We start from the raw sequence: 20,587 nt of genomic DNA on the forward strand, positions 1-20,587 counted from the left end.
AAAACACACACACACACACTAAACAAGTCTAACAAATTTTATATTTCAAAAACAAGTCAAGACAGTTTAGTGAGCATACATTAGCATATGTAAAACCTTATGATAGCCAAATCTCATTGTACCTACACATGTATCAAAAGTAGCAAAGAATATTGTGTGTTATGTGTGAGAAACATTGCAAGATTGCATATGTGTATACATGCTATGACGATTTGAAATATGAGAAATCACATTTAACTCACACACAATCATAACTGTTTGATGGGGACTATCACCTTTGAGGTACATCATATAACTCCCACATCTCTTAGAATACACGCTTGCAATCATATTTAAAGCATTTTTTATCTTTTTGCTTTTAATTTTCTTTGCAAATTTTCTTTTATTTAGCATATCATGCATGGGCATATAAGAGAGAGAAAAGAAATACCCAAGATGTTAAGCATTTGACATTGCACTTTTGCTATGCCGAAGCATACGGATGTTTTGACACTGCACTTTTGCTATGCTGAAGCATACAGGTGTCATATTATGATTAACATGCAACAATGGTAAGATGGTTATTTATGTCTTTCTCCTAGGATTTTCTAGTCCCTCCCGTCAAAAAGAGTGATACGAGTGTTAAGTTCAAAGATAACTTAATCATACTCATCACAAACAAGAGCCACAAAGCTCACTTGTTTAGTTGTGCATAAGAATGCTCATCTAAGCTACGGATGATACAAAGTTTAGAAAACTTTGTTTCAATGGCTATCCAAGGTACACAAGTACCAAAGTACACAAAAAACACATTGTTTTTGTATTTTTCTGATTTTTCAATTTTTTTTTATTTTTATATGAAAAACAAAATAAACAAAACTGAAAAACAAACAAGCAAAAACATGTTAAACAAAGCAAAGCATAAAACTAGATGCAAATGCATAGGGAGAAGGACGAGAGAAGGAGATCAATTCATAGAGATGCGCCAATGTTTTGACGAAGGAATTCAAAACATTTGCTGTCAAAAGGTTTGGTGAACAATCAGCCTTTTGATCATCAGTGTGAATAAACTCAAGAGTGAGAATACCATCTTCAACAAGCTCCCTAATGAAGTGATGTCGAATCTCTATGTGTTTGGTTCGAGAATGGTAAACCAGATTCTTAGAGATATTGATGGTACTAATATTGTCACAGTAGATAGTACAATGCTCTTGACAAATTCCATAATCATGAAGGAGTCTTTGCATCCAAAGGAGTTGGGTGCAACAGCTACTGGCAGCAATGTACTCAGCTTTTGTAGTGGATAATAAGATGGAGTTCTGCTTTTTGCTCATGTAGGAGACAAAATTGTTACCCACATAAAAACAGCCCCCTGAAGTACTCTTTCTATCATCAGCATTGCTAGCCCAATCAGCATCAGAGTACCCAGTTAAGACATCATTTGTGTCCTTGCTATACCACACACCAAACTCAGCAATGGTTTTGACATACTTTATAATTCTTTTTAAAGAAGTCATGTGTGATTCTTTAAGGTTAGCCTAATATCTAGCACACATTCCAACACTGTAACTAATGTCAGGTCTACTAGCAGTAAGGTAAAGAAGACTACCTATCATGCTTCTATATAGGGAAGGATCAACACTCTTGCCTAACAANCATAGTGAGTTACTGGCTCATAGGGTTCTAACAGAACTAGCAGATTCCAGACCAATTTTTTCACAGATTCTTAGCATATTTAGATTGAGATAGAAAATATACTGAATCTTGTTAACGAATCTACAATCCAAGGAAGTGAGTTAACTCTCCAATCATGCTCATCTCGAACTCGCCTGCATGAGTTTTGAGAATCCATGAGCAAGTTCATCCTTAGTCAATCCAAAGATGATATAATCAACATAGACTTGAGCAACTATTAACTCGCCATCTTCCTTTTTAATGAAGAGAGTTTGATCAGCCTTTCCTCTTGTGAACCATGTGACACCAGATATTGTGTGAATCTATCATACCAAGTTCTATGGACTTGCTTCAACCCATAAAGTGCCTTCTTGAGGTACAATACATGATCCAGAAAGTGTGGATCAATGAATCCTTTTGGTTGAGCCACATAGACATCCTCTTTAAGCAACCCATTCAAGAAAATAATCTTTACATCCATCTGATAAAGTTTGAACTTCAGATGACATGCTAGGGCAAGGAGTATTCTGATGGACTCCATACAAGCAACTGGGGCAAATGTTTCATCATAGTCTACTCTTCCAATTAAAAGTATCCTTGAGCTACAAGCCGAGCCTTGTTGCGGATCACATTGCCTTCTTCATCAGTCTTATTGCAGAATATCACTTTGTACTGATGATGTGCTCACCCTCTAGTCTAGGTACTAAAGTCTAAACATTATTCCTCTGAAACTGAAGCAATTCATCATGCATTGCTTCAACCTAACTTCACTTGTAATGCTTCCTCAACTTTGTGGGTTCAACCTATGACAAATAGCAAGAATAAGACATAAAGTTAGCAACACATTTATCAACTATACGTTTCCTTAATATGAGTTCATTCATGTTTCCTACAATAACTTCTAGAGGATGATTTAATCTAATCTTGGATGAAGGTCCTTTCTCTTCATAAGACTCAGAATTTGGTGAAGTGGGTATATCTGCAGAAGTCTTCCTCAACACTGGGAGTACTGGGTACTTGGAGATACAGGTTCTTGTTCAGTAATATCTTGAACTTCCTTAGGCTTAGAAGGAAGAATTTCTTTAGAGAGTTCCTCAATACCTTTTTCAGAACAGGAATTTGAAAACTCATCAATAACAACATTCACTGTCTCCATTACCTTCATAGTTCTTTTATTGTATACCCGATAAGCCTTGCTTGTGGAGGAGTATCCTAAAAATATACCTTCATCACTCCAGGAGTCAACTTTCCCACATTTTCTCTATCCTTGAGGATGACACATGTACTTCCAAAAATTCTAAAATACTTCACATTCAGCTTCCTTCCTTTCCATAACTCATAAGGAGTCTTTTGGTATCGGGTCTGAAATACACCCTATTAACCGTATGACATGCAGTGTTAATGACTTTTCCTCACAAGTTTCTAGCCACATCTTTGTTATGCAACATTGCCCTGGCCATCTCCTAATAACCCTGTTCTTTCTTTCTACCACACCATTCTCTGAGGAGTAATAAGAGCAAAGAATTCTTGAGATATACCTGATCTCGTGCAAAATGACTCCATATATGAGTTTTCGAATTCTTTACCATGGTCACTTCGAATTCGATCAATCTTTAGACTCTTTTCATTCTGCAGTCTTATGCACAAGGCTTCAATGTGCTCAAGAGCATCAGACTTAGATCATAGAAGAATGACCCAAGTATACCTAGTGAAGTTGTCTACTACAACCATGAGACTCGGTTCTGGTTGGACCCATAAAATCCAAATGTAGAAGCTCCAATGGTCTAGATGTAGCTGATGTCTGAATGCCTGGATGCTTAGCTTTTGTCTGTTTTCCAAGCTGACATGGTCTATACACCACATTGTTTATTCTACTAAGCTTTGGTATCCCTAAGACAAAGTCATGCTTAGATACAATAGAAAGATGTTTGTAACTAGCATGTCCCATTCGTTGATACCATAAATCTTCATTTGGCAAACGAATATTGTTGCACACAATATCAGCATCAAGAACCAAACCATAACAATTGTCTAAAGTGAGAACCCCACTTATGAGTTTCTTTCCAAACTCATCCATCACAAGACACTTTCCCTTTGAGAACAGTACCATGAAGTCTTGATCACATATCTAACTTACGCTTAACAGACTCACCCTTAAACCTTCTACATAGAGAACATTTGCAATGTCCGACAGTCCAGGTAGAGAAATGATTCCTTTCCCTTTAATTTGTGACTTACTCCCATCACCAAAAGTGACATTGCCACCTTTCTTAGATTTGAAAACCTTGAAGAGAGATCAGTCTCCAATCATGTGTCTTGAACAACCGCTGTCAAGGTACCACAAATTCGTGTCCATAACTTTGAATGCAGACTTCATCATAAAACACACTTCATGCTTAGATGACAGATCGGTGGGAATGGTACTTTCTCTCATCTGCCTTTTACAAGCTAAGCCGTTGATTTTTACTCTTCTCAGACGAACTTCTCTGCACATTCTTATTCTGAGATAGTCTAGTTTCCTCTTAGTCAAACTGAGACCTTTTCAATATTCATCATAAGAGAATTCAAATAACTTTTAGACTTGAATTTTCTGAGACACTCAAATAAATAGAGATTAGAAAAACAAGATGTATTTGAAAATAAAGATCTCTTCAAGCTGGTTACAGCCATGACAACAGGGGTCAATGGATCAACACAGGAAATATTAAACCTAATTAGAGTGTGCCTACTCTGATATCACTTGATAGGCCAAAAACGTATTAACCCCTTGTGATTAAATTAATTAATTAATTAGCCAAGTTATTAATTAATCAATTTAACATGCAAACTCTGGTAGCACAAACAAATCACCAATAAACTAATTATGCAGCAGAAAATAAATAACACAGTGATTTGTTTATGAATGGGGAAAACCTAACGGCAAAAACCCCACCGAGTGATTTTTAGGTCACCACTCCCGAAACTCCACTATTATCACAACAAGCAGTTACAAGTAAAGGAATCCCAAGTACCTTACCAACCTACAGTTGAACCCTTACTCTAATACCTAATTGGACTTGTTCTGCAGTGATAGTTTCTCCTTTTGATGCATGGCTCCCAAGTACATGATTAACCAATGTGCAGATCTCAGTACACGACTTCAATCACCAACTAGAAAGAGTTGTTGGCTGCAAAGTTCTCCAGTTCATCTATGATGAAGATCAAGAAGATGCTTGGTCACAAAACCCAAAGGTGCACATACACAGCAACTTCTTCAGAAGAAATGAACTAAGGCATAACTTTGTCTCTTGTCACAATTTGCTTAAACAAATTTTGCTCAATGCTTATGCAACTTATGAACCCTTTGACGGCCCTTAAAATAACCCTTTATAATGTCTAGGGTTAGAAGAAAATAAGGCCCAAAGACACATCCACGGATCCTAAGAAATCAGATCAAAAATTCTGATTTTATAAACCTCGACAAATGGAAGCTGTCAAGGAGCTGTGAGCAGGTGTTGAGCCACGGGCTTGAGACAGCTTCTTAAACCTCGACACTTGCTAGCTGTCGAGCTTTAGTAGCTTTGCACTTTCAGCTTGTTTTCTTGGACAGACTTGAAGGTTTCAACACTTGATCTTGAAACATGGTTTCTTGAAGTATTTCAACACATCCTAGATCTACCCAAATACAAGTAAAGTACGTTTTGTCAAAAATTTGTCAATTACATAAAATAGTGACATATGTTTCTAACAAGCAAATCACATATGTCCTAACAAAAAGGAGCACTGATCTGGGGGTTTCCAACCAAGGCCTCAGAGAGATGCAAGGGGACAAAACCCTGATGGCAAAGTTAAAGGCGTAAATGTAGCATTCAAAGAACAGATACATAAGATCTTGGAGAGAACAAAGCACGAATCTTATTTTCAATGGCCCAACAAGATGGGCAAGGATCTAGTTAGAAGAAACCAGAGCTTGTATTGCACGTATCATCGAGACAAGGGGCACACCACCAAACAGTGCAGGGCTTTCAAAGACCACTTGACGCGACTTGTCAAAGCTGGGCATCTGAGGGAGTACACGATAGGTCAGGGAGGAGATACCATAGGACAGACTTCAAGAAGCCAAGGGGGTGCCCTACTCCCCACTCCCCCTCCCCCCCCCCCCCCTCCGGTGGGGATCATTGAGGTTACTCACGTGGCATCCATTAGATGAGCACCAGTAGTCAAAGTGGGGTCCTAAGCATCACCCCCCAACAGGAGCCAGAGACCTTGGACTATCCTAAGAAGAGGCCTAAGTCGGCCAAGGAGAAAATAGTCTCTAACAACATCAACCTAGAAGGGACCACCTAGCCACACGATGACGCATTGCTTGTGAGCCTCAGGATTAGGGGTTTCCTGGTGAAAAGTGTAATGATTGATCAAGGGAGTAGGGATGAGATAATGTACAAGGGCTTGTGTTTAAAAGCAGAGAACCTCACGAAGTACGACACTCCATTTGTGGGGTTTGACGAAAAGATGGTAATGCTAGATAGGCAGATTACGCTCCCGATGGTAACTGAAGGAAAAGAGTTGATGGTGAACTTTATAGTGGTAAACGCATTCTCACCGTACATGGCGATTTTGGCTAGACCGTGGATCCACACTATGTGTGTTGTACCATTCATGCTGCACGCGAAGGTAAAATTTCCCACCGAGCAAGGTATTGTGGTAGTCAAAGGGGACTAAAAAGCAGCCCGGTAGTGCTTGGTGGCTGCTATCAATCATGAGATCAAACAAAAGGAACAAGTAGAGCTGGGCTCGTTATAGCAATTACAGTGCCCCGAGGAATCTAATAGGGCTAGCAGTGCCAAAGAGCTAGTCAAGGTCAGAACTTTGCCCTATAAGGATAGGTACTTCTAGATAGGTAAAAGCCTCCCGACCGAAGATCGAGTGAAGATGTTGTTATCTCTTACTCAAAATTTGGACGTTTTTGCTTGGAGCCCGTATAAAGTGCCTAGGGTAAATCTAGAGTTCATAGTGCACAAGCTAAATATGGATCCTATATTTCCTCCCAAAAGGCAAAAGCCAAAGTGATCCGCCAATTACCACGCAGAAGCCGTGAAAGAGGAAGTGAAAAATTTTAAGCAGGCAGTGTAGACACCACATCTTGTACCCCTTATAGCTCGGGCTCCCATTCCCCAATAATGTTCGAACTCCAAGGCCCTATGCCAGTTTAAAGCCCAATCAAATATCAAATTGACTTAAGGAGTGTCAAAATGAAAAATATAACATTTTAAATGAGCAAAAATCTAGTTTTGGAAATAAAATAACCAAAGTGGCCCTTGGCCAGCGTACGTGGGTCACAGCTTGCATACGCGAGCTAAAGCATGCGTACGCAGGCACGTTCCTGCGTACGCAGCTAGGGTTTCAGAAGCATAAGAAATGCAAAATTTCTGCAATAATGGCTGAGATTTGAAATGAATCCCACATCGTCTAAAAGCCATTCCAAACCCCATTTTTTCAAATATAAAAAGCCTTACATGGTATATTTTCAAAACACACAGAAATCCCATAAGAAAAATATAAGATTCACTAGAAAATAGTGAATCCAAAGGGATTTTTTCACAAACTACCCTCAAGTCAATTTTATTTGATTGGGACCTTTTCTGGTCTCAATCCTTTTAGTTTAACGTTGCTAATCACTTTCTTATAGGTTTGTGAATAGACTTGACTGAGGAGAACAGTCAAAATCAAGCTTGGAAAGCTTTTGTTTAAGGAATTGAGTCTGACCCTTTCTTTTTTTACTGCTTTTCTTTCTGCATTTTAATTTTTTTTTTCTTGCATAGTTTATGTGGCTGTATGTCTGCTTAAGTTAGTTTTTTAGTTCTTTTCATGTTTTGTGCACGTTAGATTGTTAGATTTTCGTTTTAAAGTTCTACTCTGTTTTTGCATTTTTAGGTTTTCTGGGCAAGGACTTTTGTATGCATAAACAAGCCTGATTATGCGCACGCAAGCCTGTTCTAGCGTGCATGATGCTATTGCCCAAAAACCCTAAATTTTTGTTTGTTTTTTTTGCTTCTACTTTAACATGTTTGTTTGTTTAGTCTCTTTTCCATGCTTTTATGCTTTCAATGCCCATGTTTCACACGTTTAATTGCTTGGTTTGCTATCACATATTAGAGTTAGGGTTTATTTAGTGTTTTCCTTGTTTTGATGACATGAACATGCATTCACATGCTCATGCATAAATGTCATAGGTGCTGAGTTGCTGCAAGGTAAGTAAGTCATGCATTGGAAATGCTCATGCATTTGTGATATGATCTTGTTTTGGTGTTAGAGATGAATGTGAACACTTGGATGAATCACATGTTACTTGGATATTTCCGTATGCTTATGCTTTGCCTTTATTTGATTATACATGTTGCTACCTTGAATATGCTTTGATGCCATGTTAGATGAATGCTCGGGTTGTATATGTGTGGTCGGTTTCTTATGCTTTGTGGATGGATATGTATGTGTTTTGAGATGATGATGCCATGTTGTATGCCAGATGCATGTTACTCTGTGTGTGTGTGTGTGTGTGTGTGTGTGTCTAGGAAATAAGTGTTGAGCTAGTTTTTAACAAGGTTAAGACACAAGACACAATGATGGGAGGCCAACCTTAGGGTTGGACAATCTTGGGTGCCTAAAACCTTCCCAATAGCATACATAAACTCCAAACCCATACTCGAGTAGTAAGATCAAAAGGTTTTTTCTCGAAGGGACGCAATATATATGGTTCCTAGACCATTGTAAAAACTAGGTGACAACTCTAAAAATAACCCCTTGTGTCCACAGGCAAGGGCTATCAAAAAAGTGTTCTCCCAAATTGGTTAGCTAACACCATAGTGGTGAAGAAAAAGAATGGGAAATTGTGGGTTTGCGTTAACTTTATCGACTTTAACCGAGCATGACCCAAGGACCTTTTTCCCGTTTCGAAGATAGACCAACTGGCAGATACCACTTATGGTCACCCAAGGATGAGTTTTTAGACGCTTTCCAAGGATATCACCAAATAGCCCCATCCCCGAAAGACCAAGATAAAACATCTTTCATCTCCCTCGAAGGCAACTACCATTACATGGTTATGCCCTTTAGTTTAAAGAACGCTGGGGCAACTTATCATCAATAGACAAATCACTGTTTACCCATACAGTGATTGGTTAATCCTAATAAGTCGCCCCAGCATTCTTTAAACCAAAGGGCATAACTATGTAATGGTAGTTGCCATCGAGGGAGATGAAAGATGTTTTATCTTGGTCCTTCAGGGCCAGGGCTATATGGTGATATTCTTGGAAAGCATCTAAAAAGCTCATCCTCTGGTGACCGTAAGTGGCATCCACCAATTGGTCCATCTTCGAGATCGGAAACGGGTCTTAAGAGGTCAAAGTCGGTAAAGTCAACACAAACCTTCAATTTCTCATTCTTTTTCTTTACCACCATGGTGTTAGCTAACCTATCTAAAAGTACTTATCCTTATAGGGCAAAGTTCTGACCTCAAATAGCTTCTTAGCACTGTTAGCCCTATTAGATTCCTCAGGGCACTGTAATTGCTATAACGAGCCTAGCTCTACTTGTTCCTTTTGTTTAATCTCATGATTGATAGCAGCCACCAAGCACTGCCAAGCTGCTTTTTGGTCCCCCTTCACTACCACAATACCTTGCTCAGTGGGGAATTTTACCTTCGCGTGCAGCGTGAATGGTACAACACATATAGCGTGGATCCACGGTCTCACCAAAATCGCCATGTATAGTGAGAACACGTTTACCACTATAAAGTTCACCATCTCCTCTTTTCCCTCAGTTACCATTGGGAGCGTAATCTACCTATCTGGCATTACCATCTTTCCGTCAAACCCCACAAGTGGAGTGTCGTACTTTGTGAGGTTCTCTACTTTTATACCCAAGCCCTTGTATAGATCTGGGTACATTATCTCAGCCCCGCTCCCCTGATCAATCATTACCCTTTTCACAAGGAAACCCACAATCCTAAGGGTGCAATGCGACATCGTGCGGCTGGGTGGTCCCTTCTAGGTCGACATCATCAAAGACAATTTTCTCTTTGGCTGACTTGGGCCTCTTCTCAAGACAATCCAAGGTCTCTGATTCCTATTAGGGATGATGCTTAGAATCTACCTTTCGATGGCTGGCGCTCACCTAATGAATGCTACATGGATAACCTTGATGATCTTGAAGGGAGGGAGGCAGGGCACCCTTTTGGCTTCTTAAAGTCTCTCTTATGGTATCTCCTCCCTAACCGACCACGTACTCCCTCAGATGCTCAACTTTGACAAGCTGTGCCAAGTGGTCTTTGAAAGTCCTACACTGTTTGGTAGTGTGCCCATTGTCTCGATGATACGTGCAATACAAGCTCTGGTTTCTTTTGGCTGTATCCCTGCCCATCTTGCCGAGCCATCGAAAATAAGATTCGTGCTTTATTCTCTCTAAGATCTTATGTACCGTTTCTTTGAATGCTACATTTACCCCTTCAGCTCTACCATCGGGGTTTTTTCCCCTTGCATCTCTCTAAGGCCTTGGTTGGAAACCCTCAGACCGATGCTTCTTTTGGTATTGAAAAGCAATAGGGGCTTTCCCCTTCCCCTGTTATCGATTCTCTTCCAGCCTCTTATGCTTTTCAATACACCTCATTAACTAGTACACACTCCTCGGAGGCCTCATAGTTAAGGAGTCTCTCAGCTCGAAGTCTTGGGGGAGCCCTAATCTAAAATTGGTCATTGCCACATACTCATTGCCTCCTCCAATCTCGTTATACAACTCTCAATATTGGTTTGCATATGATCAGAGAGTCTTCCCATTTCCTATCTTCATAGAAAGCAGGGCATTGATAGGCTGCAAGACTCAGCTGCACATTACGAAGTGTGCTCCGAATGCTTGGACTAATTACATGAAGTTATAGATGGAACCCTTCATCAAGCCGTCGAACTATGTTATCGTCATGGGTCCAAGGCTGGAAGGGAACACTTTACACTAATGACCATCATTTCGAGAATAGAGGACCATGAGTTGAGCGAAGTGGCTAACATGCTCAATCGGATCAGTCTTTCCATTATAACAAATGAACGGCAGGCGAGTAAAGTGCCTCAGCATTTTGGTACGTTATATTTCCTCAAAAAATGGTGATCTAGCAGTGATCAGTTTGTCCTCCTAACAGTGACCCCATAGCTAACAACTGCTAAAAATTTTCTTATTGGAAGCCTCACACTAATTTTGGATTGTAGTGTGATTAGTTTATGATTTGTGTTTAATAAACAAATATGTACTTTGTAGTTTAGTCCTTGTCTTGAAAACCAGGAATTGGTCATTTGAAAGGAATTGAAATTCATTTACCCTAATTCTTGAGATAAAATTTTAAATTCATATTTTGGAATCTAAATAGTAGCCAATAAAAGTTATATTATGCTCTTTTCTTCACTATTTCTTCAATTGAATAGCCAAATGTACTAACCAACGTAAAAATCCAACATTAAGCTCAAAAAAAAAAAAAATTCTAAGGTGTTAGGACATATGTGGAACATGCTGAGAACATATGTCATTTAAAATTGGCTAATCCTTTGACAAAATGCACTTAACTTGTAATTAGGTAGATTCAGGATGTGTTTAATACTTCAAGAAATATGAGTTCAAGTCTAAGTATTGAAGCCATGCAAATTTGTCCAGGAATCAAGTGAAGAAGTGTTGTTCTTTAGAGCTCGACAGATAGCTCAAAAGATGTATCTATCGAGATTTAAAATGTGAATCTCGATAGATAATCTCGACAGCAGTATCTATCAAGAATTGCGAAAATCAGTTTTTCAGATCTATTTTTCATGCATATTCAAGCTATGTGTTTAGGTTTTTTTTTCTCACAACCCTAAACATATATAAGGATTATTTTAAGGACCGTCTTACTTAATGCAACAGGATGCAACTTGATGCAAAGGTTTTATGCAAGCATATTGTGACCGGAGACATATGCCCTAGTTCATCTTTCTCTTGAAGAATCTGCTGCGTTTGCACGCAGTAGGGTTTTGTGACCAATGAGTTTTTTGATCTTCATCATCTGGATGAATTGAAGAACTTTGCAGCCAACATCCCTCTCAAGTTGGTGTATCAGTCATGTACTTGGATCCGTGCATCAATTGGTTAGTCACGTACTTGGAGCCGTACATTGAAAGGAGAGATTGTCACTACATTACAAGTCCAATTATGTATTGGGATAAGAGTTCAACTGTAGGTTGGTATAAGATACTGAGATTCATTTACTTGTAACCGCTTGTTTTGATAATAGTGGATTCTCGAGAGTGGTGACCTTAAATTCACTCGGTAGGGTTTTTGCCTTGGAAGTTTTTCCCATTCGTAAACAAATCAGCGTATCAAATTTATTTTCCGCTACATTTAGTTATTTGGTGATTTGTTTGTGCTATCACGCATATTGCATGTTAATTGACTTAATTAATTCACTTGGCTAATTAATTGGTTAATTTACCATAAAGGGTCAATACATTCTTGACCTATCATAAGGCATACAGGTATTTTGATTATTTTATAAAAATCTCACTTAATAAACTAACAATTTCATTACTTTAATTTCTTTTTAAAACAGATTGTTGTCAACATAGTATTTTGTACCATCAAATTTGATTATTGATACAAATAAAAAATAAAAATTCCTGTGCATACGCTTGAATTATAATCTAGTTCAATTCGTATGTTTGAAATCCCAACTTCCTTACATAAAATGAGGATCAAATCACTTTAAATTTGATCCAGGGTCCATTTGGATACAATTTATTTTGCTGAAAACTGAAAATACTGTAGCAAATTAATTTTTAAATGTGTGAATTATACCGTGAGACCCGTGAACAGTGCATTTTGTCTCCTGCACAGTGCATCCATGTGTATGAACAATGCGTGTTACTGTTCATACACGCTAAAAAATAAAAAATAAAAAATAAAAAAATAAAAACTGAACTTAAAACGCGGATCCAAACGCACACCCAATTTCCAATTCATTTCTAGACATGTGATACCCTTTTTTACTGACTACACAAAATTAATATCCATTTTCTTCGGCATCTCCATATATCAAATACCAAAATAAGTTCCTACAAATATATATATATATATTTAGAGAGAGAGAGAGAGAGAAGAAAAACAGTAACACTAGTTGACCCAAATCAATAGATTTAAACTTTATTAAATATTGTCTCAAAAAAAAAAAACTTTATTAGAAAAGTAAAGAATTGAACTTCACCCATACCACAATCTATGCATATGAACTTTAGCCCAAAAGTTTGATTTCCAAGTCCTCCACTAGAACTTAGACTGGAAAGCTCAATCTTAGATTAATGGGGGCCACCACTTCAATTGCAGAACACTGTCGGCAACTCAAAGTCTACCTTTTGTATAAAACATTATGTACTCGGTGACCACTTTTGCCCATCCACTAATGAAACCAAACTTCCACATCGGACCAACCTAGATCTAATCTTACCACTCTCACAGTTTCTCCAAAAAAAAAAAATAATAAAAACAAAACAAAATAAAAACAAAATAAAACAAAACAAAACCACCCTCTCCCCTTCTTAATTAATCTCATACCCCGTGCTCATAAAACACTATGTAACCCACGAAACAGCCTCTCTCTCTTTTTTTCTTTTTTTTTTCTTTTTTCTATGGCATCTACTCTTAAGATACCAATTAATTTTTAGTATTAACAAATATTTAACTTTATATCTCTTATTTAACTATAAAAGATTTTAAATAACCCACGGTACTTAAAGTAACTACATGTCTCAAAATGTTGGGGTCAACTATGTATCATCAATAGACAAATCAAGGCTAGCTACATGTTTTTTTTTTTTTTTCCATTTTATTAATGTTATTTTAGATCTTTCTCTATTTTTTTCCCTTTTTTTTTTGTTCTCTTAATTTAAATCAACTCACTCCTTCTCATTGGTACATTAATTGCTCTCATACATACATGATCAAATCATCTCAAGCGATCCTCCCTCATCTTTTCATAAATAAGGGTTAAACCTATCTTTAAGCAAATTTTCTCATTTCGAATTCTATCTTGTCTTGTATTATTTCCACTTAACCATCTTAATATTCACATTTCAACTACACATTTTATGAACATGTTACTTCTTAACAGTCCAACATTCAATACCATAGGGTATAGCTAGAACTCTTATAGTAGTATTATTGATAACATTTTTCATTTAACTTTGTAGGTATTCAACAATCACTCTATACTATCGATACTCTTCTCGACTTCATCTATTTTGGTTTTGCCCTCTAATTCACAACATTTTTAATCTCTCCATCCTTATAATTATTAATCCAAGATATTGACAACTCTCACTCTATGGTATTTCTTAACCATCAAATCTTACAACCCCTTCATCTTTGTTTTTACTTTTACTAAAGCACATTTCAGTACTTTGTTTTAGTTCTACTTTGCTAAAAGTCTTTAAACTCAATCTCTTCAAATTTCTTACATGACATCAGCTCCACATCTATTTTCATATGCTAAAACTATATCATCTATATATAACCAGTGGTCTACATCTTGAATTGATCTAGTATGCTTAACCATGATCACCACACCAATGCAAAGTGATATGGATTTAATATTGATCTTTTATATAAATTTATAGTGATAGCAAATTTGCTTGTGTTGTCTCCACTTGTTCTCATACTAATTATAATTCAATTATACACATTTTTAATCAACTTAATATACTTTATATAAACTCCTCTTGTTTCTAAAACCCATCACAACACTTCTGTAGGTATTGTATCATATGTGCCTTCTCTAGAAATAATAATCAGATGGAGATCTTTGTTGGCTTTTCTATATTTTTTTCATTAGCCACCTAAGTAAGAAAATAGCTTTCATATTGAATCACCTACATAAAACTAAATTGATTCTCTAATATCGTTGTTTCATGTCTAAACTAATGTTGAATCACTATCTCCCAAAATATCTTCCAAATGCAACAACTTAATTGATATTATCATCTAAGTTCACTTTATCACTTACCAAAGTACTTGAATTAGGTATCATAATTATTTTATGAATATTCAAAGTTAAAAAAGTAAGTGATTTCTAATTTAAATGATATATTCCCTCTCATAAACGTGGGGTGGAAATATTGTAAATTCAAGATCTGTGCAATTTACCATTAAAAAGATGGACTCAGGACAAGACATCATTAACATGGAGGTATGGAAATATTTATCGATGGCCACCAACTAATGATCAAGACTCAAGTGGAGATCTAGTGGCCCTTATAAGCACTAATTCAGAGTTCTCATTATGCTTCCAATCTTGTTTTGTCGTGGGCCATAATACACGTTACTTGTGGGCATACAATAGCTGGATTCTTGAGAAGAGACAGAGAGAGAAAGAAGGGAAGAGATAGATTATCAATTGTGATTGGAATCTTCTTTGGCAGTAGGCCAGAATCCACTTCTAGTAAGTGGTGGAAAAAAGATGGAATATGTCCCAAAATATGTGTAGGCCAGAATCCACTTCTAGTTAGTGGTGGAAAAAAGATGGAATATGTCCCAAAATGTGTGTGCGCGCGCGCGTGAGAGAGAGAGAGAGAGAGAGAGAGATTTTTTATAGGTTAAGTGTCTACATAAGTATCATCGAACATTGTCAACAATTTTTACCCTTTTTTTTCTCAATTAAGGGACCAATTTCTTCTTCCATGTCCCATTCCCATCTCTTTTTTAATTTCCCACTTATTTAGAAAGAGTGACCCAGAAAAGCAAAATAATAGAAAAAAAGTTTTAGTGTATCTTTGGTTTCATTACTACCAATTAACAAAGTTAATTTTCCCAAGTCCCAATACTTTTTTTTTTTATGATCTGGATAAGCCACAAAAATTCCACCCCACAAATCCCTACTTTTCATCTTTTGACTTTTCCTTGCCTCCTCTAAACAAGTCAGCCATGTCCCACTACTTTTTTGCTTGAGTGCTATTCACGAGGGTACAATATTAGACTACATTCACGAGGGTGCAGTATTAGATTATTAGTATGAATGAAATTGATTTTGAATTTATTTTTTTAGCATAGTAATTTAATTTGACTAAATTTAATTGCTATTTATTTTATGGTTGCTTGAAGTAATTTTGTTATATTTAATTTTTATGAATATTATTTCTCGTGAATGTAGTCTAATTTTGATTAGATTTAATGTTTTTTTTTTCTAAAACTAATGCAGAAAGATATATATGAATGTATATATGTCATACTTTATATTTTTCTTGAATTGCAAATCAATATGATAATATTAGCTTGACCCCAACCAAAAATTTTTGGCTACGCTCCCGAGGAAGTGAGCGGCCATGTTAGCTTTTCTAAGAGTCCATTTAAACTGAACGCTTTGGACTTTGGAAGCTTAAAATAGTGTATCAGCAATAAGAACCACTTTTCTCCAAGGAGGCTTAGTACAAGGGTCTAAGATGGCATCAATGCAGCTCTTGGCATCGCTTTCTACTGTTGGGACCCAAGTCCCAATACCTAAGAACTCTCCCAAAGTTTTAATGCATGAGAACCACACCATCCCAATAAGAAAATGCGGGTGAAATGATTTGGGTTCCTCTCTCCTCTTACATGGGTGTGCGAAAATGAATTCTACCATAAATCATATACATGAAGCTATATTTGTTATGAGAGGATGAGCACTTTTCTTATAGGAGTAAAATTTTCTTGTATAATAAAACAACATGTTTTCGCCATATATTTCAAAGATCAAATAAAATCAATTGATATCAGATTAGATAATTATATATCACATAAAAAGGGGCAAGTTTTTTTTTTTTTTCAAGTGTGGATGAGACAAGCCCTTATAAGCACTAATTCAGAGTTCTCATTATGCTTCCAATCTTGTTTTGTCGTGGGCCATAATACACGTTACTTGTGGGCATACAATAGCTGGATTCTTGAGAAGAGACAGAGAGAGAAAGAAGGGAAGAGATAGATTATCAATTGTGATTGGAATCTTCTTTGGCAGTAGGCCAGAATCCACTTCTAGTAAGTGGTGGAAAAAAGATGGAATATGTCCCAAAATATGTGTAGGCCAGAATCCACTTCTAGTTAGTGGTGGAAAAAAGATGGAATATGTCCCAAAATGTGTGTGCGCGCGCGTGAGAGAGAGAGAGAGAGAGAGAGAGATTTTTTATAGGTTAAGTGTCTACATAAGTATCATCGAACATTGTCAACAATTTTTACCCTTTTTTTTTCCAATTAAGGGACCAATTTCTTCTTCCATGTCCCATTCCCATCTCTTTTTTAATTTCCCACTTATTTAGAAAGAGTGATCCAGAAAAGCAAAATAATAGAAAAAAAGTTTAAGTGTATCTTTGGTTTCATTACAACCAATTAACAAAGTTAATTTTCCCAAGTCCCAATACTTTTTTTTTTATGATCCGGATAAGCCACAAAAATTCCAGCCCACAAATCCCTACTTTTCATCTTTTGACTTTTCCTTGCCTCCTCTAAACAAGTCAGCCATATCCCACTACTTTTTTTCTTGAGTGCTATTCACGAGGGTATAATATTAGACTACATTCAGGAGGGTGCAGTATTAGATTATTAGTATGAATGAAATTGATTTTAAATTTAGTTGAAGGTAATGAAATTGATTTTGAATTTATTTTTTAGCATAGTAGTCTAATTTGACTAAATTTAACTGCTATTTATTTTATGGTTGCTTGAAGTGACTTTGTTATATTTAATTTTTATGAATATTATTTCTCGTGAATGTAGTCTAATTTTGATTAGATTTAATGTTTTTTTTTTTTTTTTCTAAAACTAATGCAAAAAGATATATATAAATGTATATATGTCATACTTTATATTTTTCTTGAATTGCAAATCAATATGATAATATTAGCTTGACCACAACCAAAAATTTTTGACTACACTCCCGAGGAAGTGAGCGGCCATGTTAGCTTTTCTAGGAGTCCATTTAAACTGAACGCTTTGGACTTTGGAAGCTTAAAATAGTGTATCAGCAATAAGAACCACTATTCTCCAAGGAGGCTTAGTACATGGGTCTAAGATGGCATCAATGCAGCTCTTGGCATCGCTTTCTACTGTTGGGACCCAAGTCCCAATACCTAAGAACTCTCCCAAAGTTTTAATGCATGAGAACCACACCATCCCAATAAGAAAATGCAGGTGAAATGATTTGGGTTACTCTCTCCTCTTACATGGGTGTGCGAAAATGAATTCTACCATAAATCATATACATGAAGCTATATTTGTTATGAGAGGATGAGCACTTTTCTTATAGGAGTAAAATTTTCTTCTATAATTTGTAAAATAAAACAACATGTTTTCGCCATATATTTCAAAGATCAAATAAAATCAATTGATATCAGATTAGATAATTATATATCACATAAAAAGGGGCAAGTTTTTTTTTTTTTCAAGTGTGGATGAGACAAAAAATATTGCTTTCATGGCAGCTTGCAATTTTCATTATTTTTCTTTTGCTTGATATTTATGATGGAGTACATCAGCTACAGATTTTTCTTTTGTTCACGCTCTTAGCCTCTTAGGTCTAGCTTTAGCACCAAAGATGGTGGAGTCCACTGTCCATGGCCTTTACATTTTGATAATCACCTTTACATTCTTTTTTATGTTCATATTATTAAGTCTTCCAGATTCTACTGTATCTTCTAGCTGTCTCAAAAGGAAGCCCATTCTCACCAAGGAGTAGTCTCATCATTTATATAATCCGGTGATGTAGGAGAAATTATAAGAGCCCTCATTTCACGTTAGATTTGGGATACTTTTTCCTGAACTTTGTTGAGGGGATCTTCAATTCTAGCTGTCTCAAAAGGAAGCCCATTCTCACCAAGGAGTAGTCTCATCATTTATATAATCCGGTGATGTAGGAGAAATTATAAGAGCCCTCATTTCACGTTAGATTTGGGATACTTTTTCCTGAACTTTGTTGAGGGGATCTTCAATGCTTTATCATTTTTTTTTTCTTTACAATTTCTTTCTCGTCAATAATATTCCTTTAAATTTTTAGGGTACAGTACCAAAAAAATAATTAGGGAAAACAATAAAGAAAAATCTCATTTATCTTAATTAAAGAATAAAACAGTGACTTTTTTTTATCACACCCAAAAAAAAAAAAAAAAATCAGATATGACAATAAACAATTACTAATTATAATTCAATTAATGAAAATTAATTCCCTAGTCCATTATTTTATGTCCTATTCAAAACTTATCTTCTTAATCACATAATCTAAAATATAAAAGGATAAAGTATATATTCCCCATGTAACATACCATAAAGTATCTTGGAGCAAATTTGCTCATTGTTATGATGACGTCTGCTTTATGATCTCCATGTACACAACAGGATTTTTGAAATTTATGACGACCGCTTCATAATAGAGATAGATTATTTTGGGTATGTATAGGATTCTAAACCAAATTCTTGATTCAAAAATAAATGACTTTACAGTTGAGGTAATTAGAATGCACAACAATCCAACTATTTTTTATTAAATAATTTTCATTTAAACCTTATAGTTTTGAATAAGTTTAATTTCAACCTTATAATTTCTTTTTCTTTTTCTTTTTCTTTTTCTTTTTCTTTTATTTTTTGGTATATATGCTCATATATTTTTTATTTAAACTTTATAGTTCACATAGTTTCTTTTTTCTTTTTTCTTTTTTTGAGAAAGAAAGAAAGAAAGAAAGATCACATAGTTTCATTTAAACTTTCATAATTTCAAATAATTTCATTTAAACGTTATAATATTAGTATAATTGAATTTTGAGAAATGATATGTCCACAACATTTTCACAACAAATCATAAATGGCAAGTTGTTACTGGTTGTTATTGTTGGAGCAAAAAAAAATCTTAGTGTTAGGTTCAAATTTTAACCAGTAACAACTAACCACCTATAATTTGTTGTGAAAATGTTGTAAAAATATTATGGACGTAGCACCCCTCTTAAATTTTATTTAAAGCAGTTGTCATGTGAGCTTCTAATGGCATACATGAATTAGTGACAAAAGTTTTAAAAGAAAGATTTTGAAAGTTTAAGTTTAAAAGATTTTATATTATCATTTTGATTAAAATTATATTCCGAAAAGTTCTAAAATTTTATCATTTATTTTAAATTATTTTATTCATCCTAATGATTTTAGTTTTTTTTTTAATAAACAAATTAAACCATACATAATAAAATCAATCATAAATACTTATTATTTTGTTTTTGCTTAGTAATTATTGTTCATTTTTGTAATATTTGTTAAATCTGTTTCTTACTTTATATATAAATTTTAGGCCAGAATATATTAGTCCAATTCTCCCTCTCTCTCTCTCTCTCTCTAAAATTATATTCTGAAAAGTTCTAAAATTTTATCATTTATTTTAAATTATTTTATTCATCTCTAATGATTTTAGTTTTTTTTTTTTAAATAAACAAATTAAACCATACATAATAAAATCAATCATAAATACTTATTATTTTGTTTTTGTTTAGTAATTATTGTTCATTTTTGTAATATTTGTTAAATCTCTCTCTCTCTCTCTCTCTCTCTCTCTCTCTCTCTCTCTCTCTCTCTCTCTCTCTCTCTCGGCGCTTTNNNAACCAGCCGATTAAACTACAAATCAATTTTTTTTTTTTTTTTTTTTTTTTTTTTTTTGGTTTTTAAAGCCCAAACTAGTGAATGATTCCCAATTAACTCAATCAAGTTGATCATTCTAGTATGGTTTTTAAAACTATGGTGATCACTTTTAATATCAACTATCTAATAAGGTGATGACATAAAATGTTCTGATCACTTTTAATCTCTACTATCTAATAAAGTGATGACATAAAATGTTTTGTTAAACTACGTCAACTAAATAATTAACAATGATCAAGTTAAACTTTAAGAATTAAAA

Source organism: Quercus suber, unplaced genomic scaffold (genome assembly GCF_002906115.3).
Source record: "Quercus suber isolate HL8 unplaced genomic scaffold, Cork oak 2.0 scaffold_511, whole genome shotgun sequence".
NCBI classification, from domain to species: Eukaryota; Viridiplantae; Streptophyta; class Magnoliopsida; order Fagales; family Fagaceae; genus Quercus; species Quercus suber.